The sequence below is a fragment of the Gavia stellata genome, unplaced genomic scaffold (assembly GCF_030936135.1).
Source record: "Gavia stellata isolate bGavSte3 unplaced genomic scaffold, bGavSte3.hap2 HAP2_SCAFFOLD_200, whole genome shotgun sequence".
Classification (NCBI taxonomy): domain Eukaryota; kingdom Metazoa; phylum Chordata; class Aves; order Gaviiformes; family Gaviidae; genus Gavia; species Gavia stellata.
The window spans coordinates 19,214-28,443 of record NW_026776480.1 but is presented as its reverse complement, the minus strand read 5'-3'; positions in this window follow the sequence as shown (position 1 = coordinate 28,443).

Below are 9,230 nucleotides of genomic sequence, written 5' to 3'. Positions count from 1 at the left end.
CGTTGGAGAAGTTCATGGAGAACTGTCTCCTGTGAGAGGGACCCCACGCTGGAGCAGGGGAAGAGCGTGAGGAGGAAGGAGCGGCAGAAAGAATGTGTGATGAAATGACCGTAACCCCCATTCCCCATCCCCCTGCGCCACTCGAGGGGAAGAGGTAGAGAGAATCGGGAGTGAAATTGAGCCCAGGAAGAAGGGAGGGGTGGGGGGAAGGTGCTTTTTTAAGATTTGGTTTTATTTCTCATTATCCTACTCTGATTTTGATTGGTGATAAATTAAACTAATTCCCCCAAGTCAAGTCTGTTTTGCCCATGATGGTAATTTGTGAGTGATCTCCCTATGTCCTTGTCTCGACCTCCGAGCCTTTCGTCATTTTTTTCTGTCTCCTGTCCAGCTGAGGAAGGGGAGTGAGCCAGCGGCTGTGTGGTGATTAGTTGCCGGCTGGGATTAAACCACGACACCCTGCTACAGGCAAGCAGTCTCACCATCAGCTCTGAACGGAGCCCACAAGGTTATTACTAAGCACGAGGAAGATCCAAGAAGATCCATGGACTTCCGAAGGGCAGACTTTGGCCTGTTCAGGACACTGGTTGGGAGGGTCCCTTGGGAGACGGTCCTGAAGGGCAAAGGGGCCCAGGAAGGCTGGACCTTCTTCAAGAAGGAAATCTTGAAGGCACAGGAGCAGGCACTGCCCATGTGCTGTAAGAAGAGCCGTCGGGGAAGACGACCGGTCTGGCTGAACAAGGAGCTTATGCTGAGGCTCGGGGGAAAAAAGAGAACTTACCACCTCTGGAAGAAGGGGCAGGCAAGTGAAGAAGAATACAAGGACCTCGTTAGGTCATGCAGGGAGGGAATTAGGAAGGGAAAAGCCCAGCTAGAGCTCAACCTGGCCACGGTTGTGAGGGACAACAAAAAAAGCTTCTATAAATACATTAACAACAAAAAGAGAGCCAAGGAGGATCTCCATCCTCTACTGGATGCGGTGGGGAACATTGTCATGAAGGATGAGGAAAAGGCTGAGGTACTTAATGCCTTCTTTGCCTCAGTCTTTAACAGCCACACCAGGTATCCTCAGGGTATCCGTCTCCCTGAGCTGGATGACAGGGATGGAGAGCAAAATAGGCTCCCCATGATCCAGGAGGAAGCAGTTAACGACCTGCTATGCCACCTGGACACTCACAAGTCTATGGGGCCTGATGGCATCCACCCAAGGGTGCTGAGGGAGCTGGCGGAGGAGCTTGCCAAGCCGCTCTCCATCATTTATCAACAGTCCTGGTCAACGGGGGAGGTCCCGGATGACTGGAGGCTTGCCAACGTGACGCCCATCTACAAGAAGGGCTGGAAGGAGGTTCCGGGGAACTACAGGCCTGTCAGCCTGACCTCGGTGCCGGGGAAGGTTATGGAGAGGCTCATCTTGAGGGCACTCACGGGACACGTGCAGGACACCCAAGGGATCAGGCCCAGCCAGCACGGGTTCATGAAAGGCAGGTCCTGCTTGACCAACCTGATCTCCTTCTATGACCAGGTGACCCGCCTAGTGGATGAGGGGAAGGCTGTTGATGTTGTCTACCTGGACTTCAGCAAAGCCTTTGACACTGTTCCCCACAGTATTCTCCTGGAGAAGCTGGCGGCCCGTGGTTTAGACAGGTACACTCTTCGCTGGGTAAAAAACTGGCTGGATGGCCAAGCCCAGAGAGTTGTGGTGAATGGGGTGAAATCCAGCTGGCGGCCGGTCACAAGCGGAGTCCCCCAGGGCTCAGTTTTGGGACCGGTCTTGTTTAATGTCTTTATTGATGAACTGGATGAGGGGATAGAGTGCACCCTCAGCAAGTTTGCTGACGACACCAAGTTGGGAGGGAGTGTTGATCTGCTTGAGGGTAGGAAGGCTCTGCAGAGGGATCTGGACAGGCTGGATTGATGGGCTGAGGCCAACCGGATGAAGTTCAATAAGGCCAAGTGCCGGGTTCTACACTTTGGCCACAACAACCCCAGGCAACGCTACAGGCTTGGGGACGAGTGGCTGGAAAGCTGCCCCGCAGAAAAGGACCTGGGGGTGTTGATTGACAGCCGGCTGAAGATGAGCCAGCAGTGTGCCCAGGTGGCCAAGAAGGCCAACGGCATCCTGGCCTGTATCAGAAATGGTGTGGCCAGCAGGAACAGGGAGGTGATCATGCCTCTGTACTCGGCTCTGGTGAGGCCGCACCTCGAATACTGTGTTCAGTTTTGGGCCCCTCACTACAAGAAAGACATTGAGGTGCTGGAGCGTGTCCAGAGAAGGGCGACGAAGCTGGTGAGGGGTCTGGAACACAAGTCTTATGAGGAGCGGCTGAGGGAGCTGGGGTTGTTTAGCCTGGAGAAGAGGAGGCTGAGGGGAGACCTTATCGCTCTCTACAACTACCTGAAAGGGGGTTGCAGAGAGGTGGGTGCTGGTCTCTTCTCCCAAGTGACTAGTGACAGGACTAGAGGAAATGGCCTCAAGTTGCACCAGGGGAGGTTCAGGCTAGATATTAGGAAAAAGTTCTTTACTGAGAGAGTAGTGAAACATTGGAATAGGCTGCCCAGGGAGGTGGTAGAGTCACCCTCCCTGGAGGTATTCAAGGAGGGTGTGGATGTGGCATTGTGGGATGTAGCTTGATGGGCATGGTGCTGTGTGGTGTTGGGTGGGTTGCTTTTTGGTGTGTTGTGGTTTGTGGGGTTTTTTTTTGTTTTTGTTTTTGGTTTTGGTTTTGGTTTTTTTTTAGGTTGGACTTGATGATCTTACAGGTCTTTTCCAACCTTAGTGATTCTGTGATTCTGTGATTCTGTGATCAAGGTCTCTTTTGAAGAATGAGTGGCCCTGAGAAGCAGTGATTGGCCATGTGCAGATCTGGGGGAGAGGGTCGGGGGCTGTCAGTGAGAAACAAGGTGATGGCTGATGGCTTAACAAGTCCTTAGAACCACGTCTGAGCCCAGAAATGGTTCAGCAGCAGCAGCTGGAGGCTGCAGCAGCAGGAGGATGCGCATTTCAGGGCCTGGTTCAAACATAGTGAGGATTCAAACAAATCAAAGGCTGCGACATCTTGGGTGATAGAGGAGCATTAGCAGGAATTTGACAGAAGCTGGGTGGGTTGTGGGGACCTCACAGGCCTTGGAAAATCCTCAAGAAAACACAGCTTTGTGTTGGAAGCAACAGCCAGTGAGGACAGCAGGACATCAGTAAAGCTTGGGACATCACGGGGTCACAGTAAGGTAGGGGAAGAAGGGTGGGTGGTTAGAGTCCTCAGGGAAACAGGAGGCAAAGGACAGTGTAGGACAGCCTGGTGGGGATGGCCGAGGGACTTGGTGGGGCTCAGACCCACCCCCAAAAGAACTGAGGTCCTTGTCCTCTCAGCTATGGCTGTTGTCTCTTCCAGTGAGGCCCAGGAGAGGACGACCTACAGCGGTCATCTAGTCCAACTGCCTGACTAATTCAGGGCTGACCAAGTTAAAGCATGTTATTAAGGGCACTGTCCAATCGCCTCTTAAACACTGACAGGCTTGGGGCATCAACCACCTCTCTAGCAAGCCTGTTCCAGTCTTTGACCACCCTCTTGGTAAAGAAATGCTTCCTAATGTCCAGTCCAAACCTCCCCTGGTGCAGCTTCGAACCATTCCCATGTGTCCTATCACTGGATACGAGGCAGAAGAGAGCAGCACCTCCCTCTCCACTTCCCCTCCTCAGGAAGCTGTAGAGAGCAATGAGGTGGCACCTCAGCCTCCTTTTCTCCAAACAATACCAGTGTGGGCACCCAACGAGCTCCACCCACCCGAGCCTTGCACAAGGACCTGGATTCAAGGAGGACGGCTGTGCCTCAGGGAGGCCTTCCCCTAACTTGCTGAGGGTAAACTCTGCCCCATCATCCAGATCATCCATGAAGATTTTGAGCAGGATTGGACCCAGTATTGAACCTCAGGGTACACTGCTACTTAGTGGCTTCCAACTAGACTTCGTGTCACTGATAACCACCCTTTGGGCCCAGCCATTCTCGCACTTTTCAATCCACCTCACAGTAACCACTGCTCTCCCCTTGTCTACGAAGGCCACCATTGAATTGGAGAAGGTTATCAGGTCAGTCAAGCCTGACTTCCCCTTGGTGAATCCATGCTGACCATGCCTGAAGATTTTCTGGCTCTTCATGTGCCTGGAAATGCTTTCCAGGATTAGCTGCTCCATTGGGATCAAGATGAGGCTGACTGGCCTGTAGCTCAAAGTTTGGCTGTGTTGTTGGTGCCTCCTTGGAAGCGCAGTGGGGAGTAACAGTCCAAGGGCTGGAATAGCTTCAGCAGGCTCTCAGCAATGCACCTTTTGATCAAGGAGAGCTGAAGGGGTTTTTAGAAGATACTAGAGGTTGCTATCAGCTTGTTGGGAGTCAAGGAATCCTGTGGCTCTGCTTATCTAGCACCCTCAGCTCCCTCAGAGGGTACGCAGGATTCCCCTGACAACCTTGGGCAAAATCCCCATTTCAAACCAGTTTCAGGCCACTGTTGGTCAAAACCCTGAGGAACTTGGTGGGAATTCAGTGCTCGTCCTGATGTGAGCGGAAGGTTGGTCTAGGACCTCCAAGGTCACTTCTGACACCAATGTTTTGGTGTTTCTCTCACTGCTGATGGTAGCTCCTGTCATTCTTGGAGTCAGGAATTCCTCCGCTGCATGTGGGTTAGCACCAAGCACGACACCCCCAGCACCAGCCTCTCCCAGTGGTGTGATGTTGCCTCTTGGGCCTGAAACTTTTTAAGTAGAAAGTTTAACTGTGAATGACTACTTGTTCAGATTGGGCCCTCTCACAGCCTGCAACACCTGTGCACGACATCAGGATGGTGAGTAAGAGTGACACATGCAGAAAGCCATGGCAGGAGGGTGCTGATAGCCTCAGAAGCCTCAAGTCCTTTGCAGATCCAAGAGATACCAACGGGACTGTAAGAGCCTTAAACATCTCAGGTGTGCATTTGTAAGGCCAAGTACCTCACTATGGGAGGCTGAGAGAGCTGGATTTGTTCCGTCAGAAGCAAAGCAGGCTTTGGGGAGACCACAGAACCGTCTTCCCACACCTTCCAGGAGGTAAGCAGAGAGTCAGGCTCTTCGCTGGGGTGCATGATGGGAGGATGAGACCCAATGAGCAAGGAGAATTCTTCCCAGAGAGCTGGTGCCATGTCCATCTCTGGAGGTTTTCAGGCCCAAAATGAATAAAGTCCTGTGCACGCTACTGTGACCTGACAGCTGACCCTGCTGTGAGCAGCAGGCTGGACTGGAGACCTCCAGGGTCACCTACGGGGTGTTTTGCTTGATGACGATAGGGAAAGCACTCAGGTTCCCTGTGACCATGGAAGTAAGTCAGAACTAAGTATGGTCACATCAGCTGCAGCTTTGTGTCCCAGTCCACTCAGTCTTTCTCAGGTGAAGGGCTCCTCGGCAGATACCCCCCAAAAGCCCTGTCCTTATCCTTGTCTTCCCCTTGTATTTTCTTTTTTCCTCTTTTCCCCCTCCAAGTTCTTCCCTTTGATCATCCTCATGCCCTCCCATACAAACAACCCACCTCGGCTTCCCCTTTCTTCATTGGCCATGGTTTTGCTGGTTTTGTACTCATTTGGTGTTCCTGGGATGGTCACCATGGTAATACCTACCTTGGCTTGCAATTTCATTTAACTAGTATCTCCTCTTTTACTTTATAATCTGTCCTGTCCTCAAAATTCCTCACAATCTTGTTAGAGGCACCACAAGTCAGGTGAGCCATCTGCATGCACATGCTAACAGCTGACACAACAGAGTTTCAGTCCAAGCGGACCTTGAGAAACTCAGGGATTTGGCCAACGGAAATCTCACCAACTTCTCCAAGGAGAAGGGATCTTCTCCTTCTGAACTTCTGATCTTTGATTTTCTACATTGGGGGGCACCACCCTGTACCTCCAGGCACACTCAGACCTGAGCTGGGTGAGGAACAATCTCGAGGAGAAGGGCCTGGGCATTACGAGGGATGCCGTATGGGGCAGTGGTGCGAAACATGCCTACGGCCATGTGCATATTGGGCTGCACTGGGAGGAGCGTGACCAGGCAGACAAGGTGAGTTATGACCCCCTCCTGACTCAGCACCGGTGTGGCCTCATCTAGAATAGGGTGTCCCTGTGTGGGGCTCCCTGTTCTGGAGGAGTGGGGAGGAAGTGGAGTGGGCCCACAGGAGGTCTGCCAAGATGGGGTTAGGGGCCATGTGTGGAAAGGCTGAGAGGTGGGGGCTTCATTGGCCTGGTGAAGTGGAGGTTCGGGAAAGTATAGTTGCAGCTTGAGAAAGCTTGACGGTTACTTTCAGAGATGATTGCATGTCCTTTGGTAGTGGGAAAGAGCATGAGAAAGGAAAACCACAAGAAACCGCAGTTCTAGAGGTCCAGATGGACGTGAGGAGACAGAAATGTCACTTGAAGAAGGGTAGTGCTTTGGTGCACCAGGTCACTCAGAGGGACTCTGGGTTAGCCCTTGATTTTGTGTTTGAAGGAACAGGCAGTGAGGATGGAGAGACGTCCGTAAAGGTAGGGACATGCCGGGGTGAGAACAAGGTGGGGAGGTGGGTGGGGTGTCTACAGCCGGCAGGGAAAGAGGTGCAGGCATGGGACAGGCAGGACAGCCTACGGTGGAGATGGCCAAGGGTGCTGGCAAGGCTGAAAGGCCCTGACAGAACCCAGGTCTTTGTCCCCTTGGCTATGGCTGATGTCTCTGCCACCAAGGCCTACGAGGAGACACATTGTCCTCATGGCACTGAGGCCACGTTGCCTTCTTGCACTTCCTCGGGCAGGCTGGGAGCTGTCGTACTGTTGTCCTTCCCTTGGCATCAGCCACCCCCACGTCCCAGGACGAGCCCTGAGCCATGTGTGATGGACAGGGTCTCTCTTCTGAGGGGATGGGCTCAGGGCTTGGCATTCGGCTTGATAAAACACACCAAGGCTTCACTCAGCATCAGAGCCACGGCACTTTGCCTTTGCCTGCTTGTCACCACTGCCTCCAATTCTCTGCTCTAACGAGTCCATGGGGAGGCTGTCTTGGCAATGGCCCTCAGCGGGGCTCATTAATACTCCAAGAAACTTCAGCGTATTCTTCTGACTCTGACTCCTTGAGCACTTTGTGCAATCTCTTCTCAGCATTGCAGGTCCATGGCCTCAGCACCAAATACACCATGGGGCTCATTACAAGGCAGAGAGCCCTCAGGTGCCTCGTCTCTTCCCATAATCTTCTTCAAGTCTTCAAGACTTCTACAGCTAATTGGAGAGGTTCCAGGATGGCAGTTAAAGAGGAAGACTTCAATGAGTGCTTAAGTTTTACTCATTCTCAAGGGGTTCTGCAGTCTATAGGCCTTTTTTTTAAATTTGTTTCTCAGTGTACTGAGGAAGTGATAGCAGCATTGTCCAGTTGATATTGCTCCAGAGGGTAACCTGAGCAGACATGGGCATTTAGGAAAAGCAGTCCCTGGAGGCCAGACACTCTATGGACAACCTTGTACCTCACTTCCCCAACCCCACCATTGCTCTGATGGGCCCCCTGGGCCTTGCGTCACTTTTCCTCACATCTGCCGAGCAGATGCCCTCAGACATGGTCATTAAATCAGGAGAGGTGGGAACACCTGAAAGGTGAGGGAGATTAAGCACACATTGTAATAGACAGAGTAGTGGCAACGGGCAACGCACGTAGAGGGGAAGATCAACACTTCTTCTCCCATGATTAATGCACTTCCTGGAGATTCCCATTTTGGCATGATGGGATAACGTTGCCATTTTATTAAAGTACTCCATTGTTTCGACTGATGACAACGTGCTTATATTTGAAATAAAATATGGAAAAAAGTCATTCACCTTTCCAGGCAGAGCTCAGTTGACTGACCATAAACATCCAGTGCCCCTTTTGGAGGCCCCGCTGTACCTGAGGTGTTTTGCCTGGGACTGGCAGATATCCCAGAGGACCTGTGGGAGAGCAGAGCCCTGAGGAGCTGCAGGTGGAAGCTGGCACAAGGACCTCACCATGAGAGCAAAGCCTGTATTGAGCAGTCCTGCGTAGGATTCATTCCCCTAATTCCCAAAACATACATGTCTGAACTTCAAGTAGGAAAGAAAGCGAAGACGTAGAGAAGCGGACTGCAGAGGAGGAGAACTCGCACCCCAGCAAAGCCCAGGTTTCCTCCCTGCACCTCAGTGCATATCCAGACAAGGGACTTTTAGGTGGTCAAAGCTGACTGCAGTGATTTTCAAGCGTAACACACAGAGGTCTGAGGCACTGAATCCCAGGTTTCAGTTGCAGTCAAGAGAGAGGAGGAGGAGTTCACATGCCTTGCATCAGACGGTCACACACAGCACAGGAGGCTTCATGCCCCATAAACTTCAGAAACAGGGCCTGAGGCCATAGGATCATAAGAGAACTCCGGTTGGAAGGGACCTCGGGAGGTCTGCAGTCGAACCTCTCAGAACCAGGGTCAGACCAGGTTGGTGAAGGCTTGAGCCAGTCGTAGTTTGACAACCTCCAGGGACAGAGACTGCACAGCCTCTCTGGGTGGCCTCTTTCAATGCTGGACTGAGTTCATGCAGAAAAGAGGTTTTTCTTATCTCCAGGCTGAAGCTCTTCTCATTCACCTTACGCTCATTGCTTTTTGCCCACTCAACACACACCATGGTGGAGACCCTGGCTCTGTACTCTTCATAACCTCCTTGTAGGTGCTGGCAGGCTGCTATGAGGTGCCCCTCAGCCTTCCCTTCTCCGGGCTGGGCAAGCCCAGCTCCCTCAGCCTCTCCTCACAGGCCAAGTGCTCCAGCCCCCGGTTTTCAAGATGCGATTGGACAGGGTGATAGACATCTCCCCTAGGGTCCCTTTCCAATGAAAGATTGGACCAGATGGTCTTTCAAAGTCCCTTCCAACCTGGGCTCTTCTATGATTCTGGGATGCTAACTGAAATGACAGCAGAGGCCCAATTTAGTTGGCAATGGAATCTGTTCCTATTCTTTGTGTTCAGGGCAGCCTCCTGAAGTATTCAGCTGACCACATGGAGTGAAGTGCCATGGGGAGAGCCCAGTCTCTCTCCTTGTATTCTCCATCAGCTGTATTTTCTAGAACTCCATTGGCTGTGGTGGCATTTTTCTCATGGACATCCCTACAATGCCAAAGCTAATTCACAGCAGCTACATCATTTTACGTACAGCAGATCAGGCAAAAATGCTTGCAGGGATGAGCGAGGATCCCCCGGCAA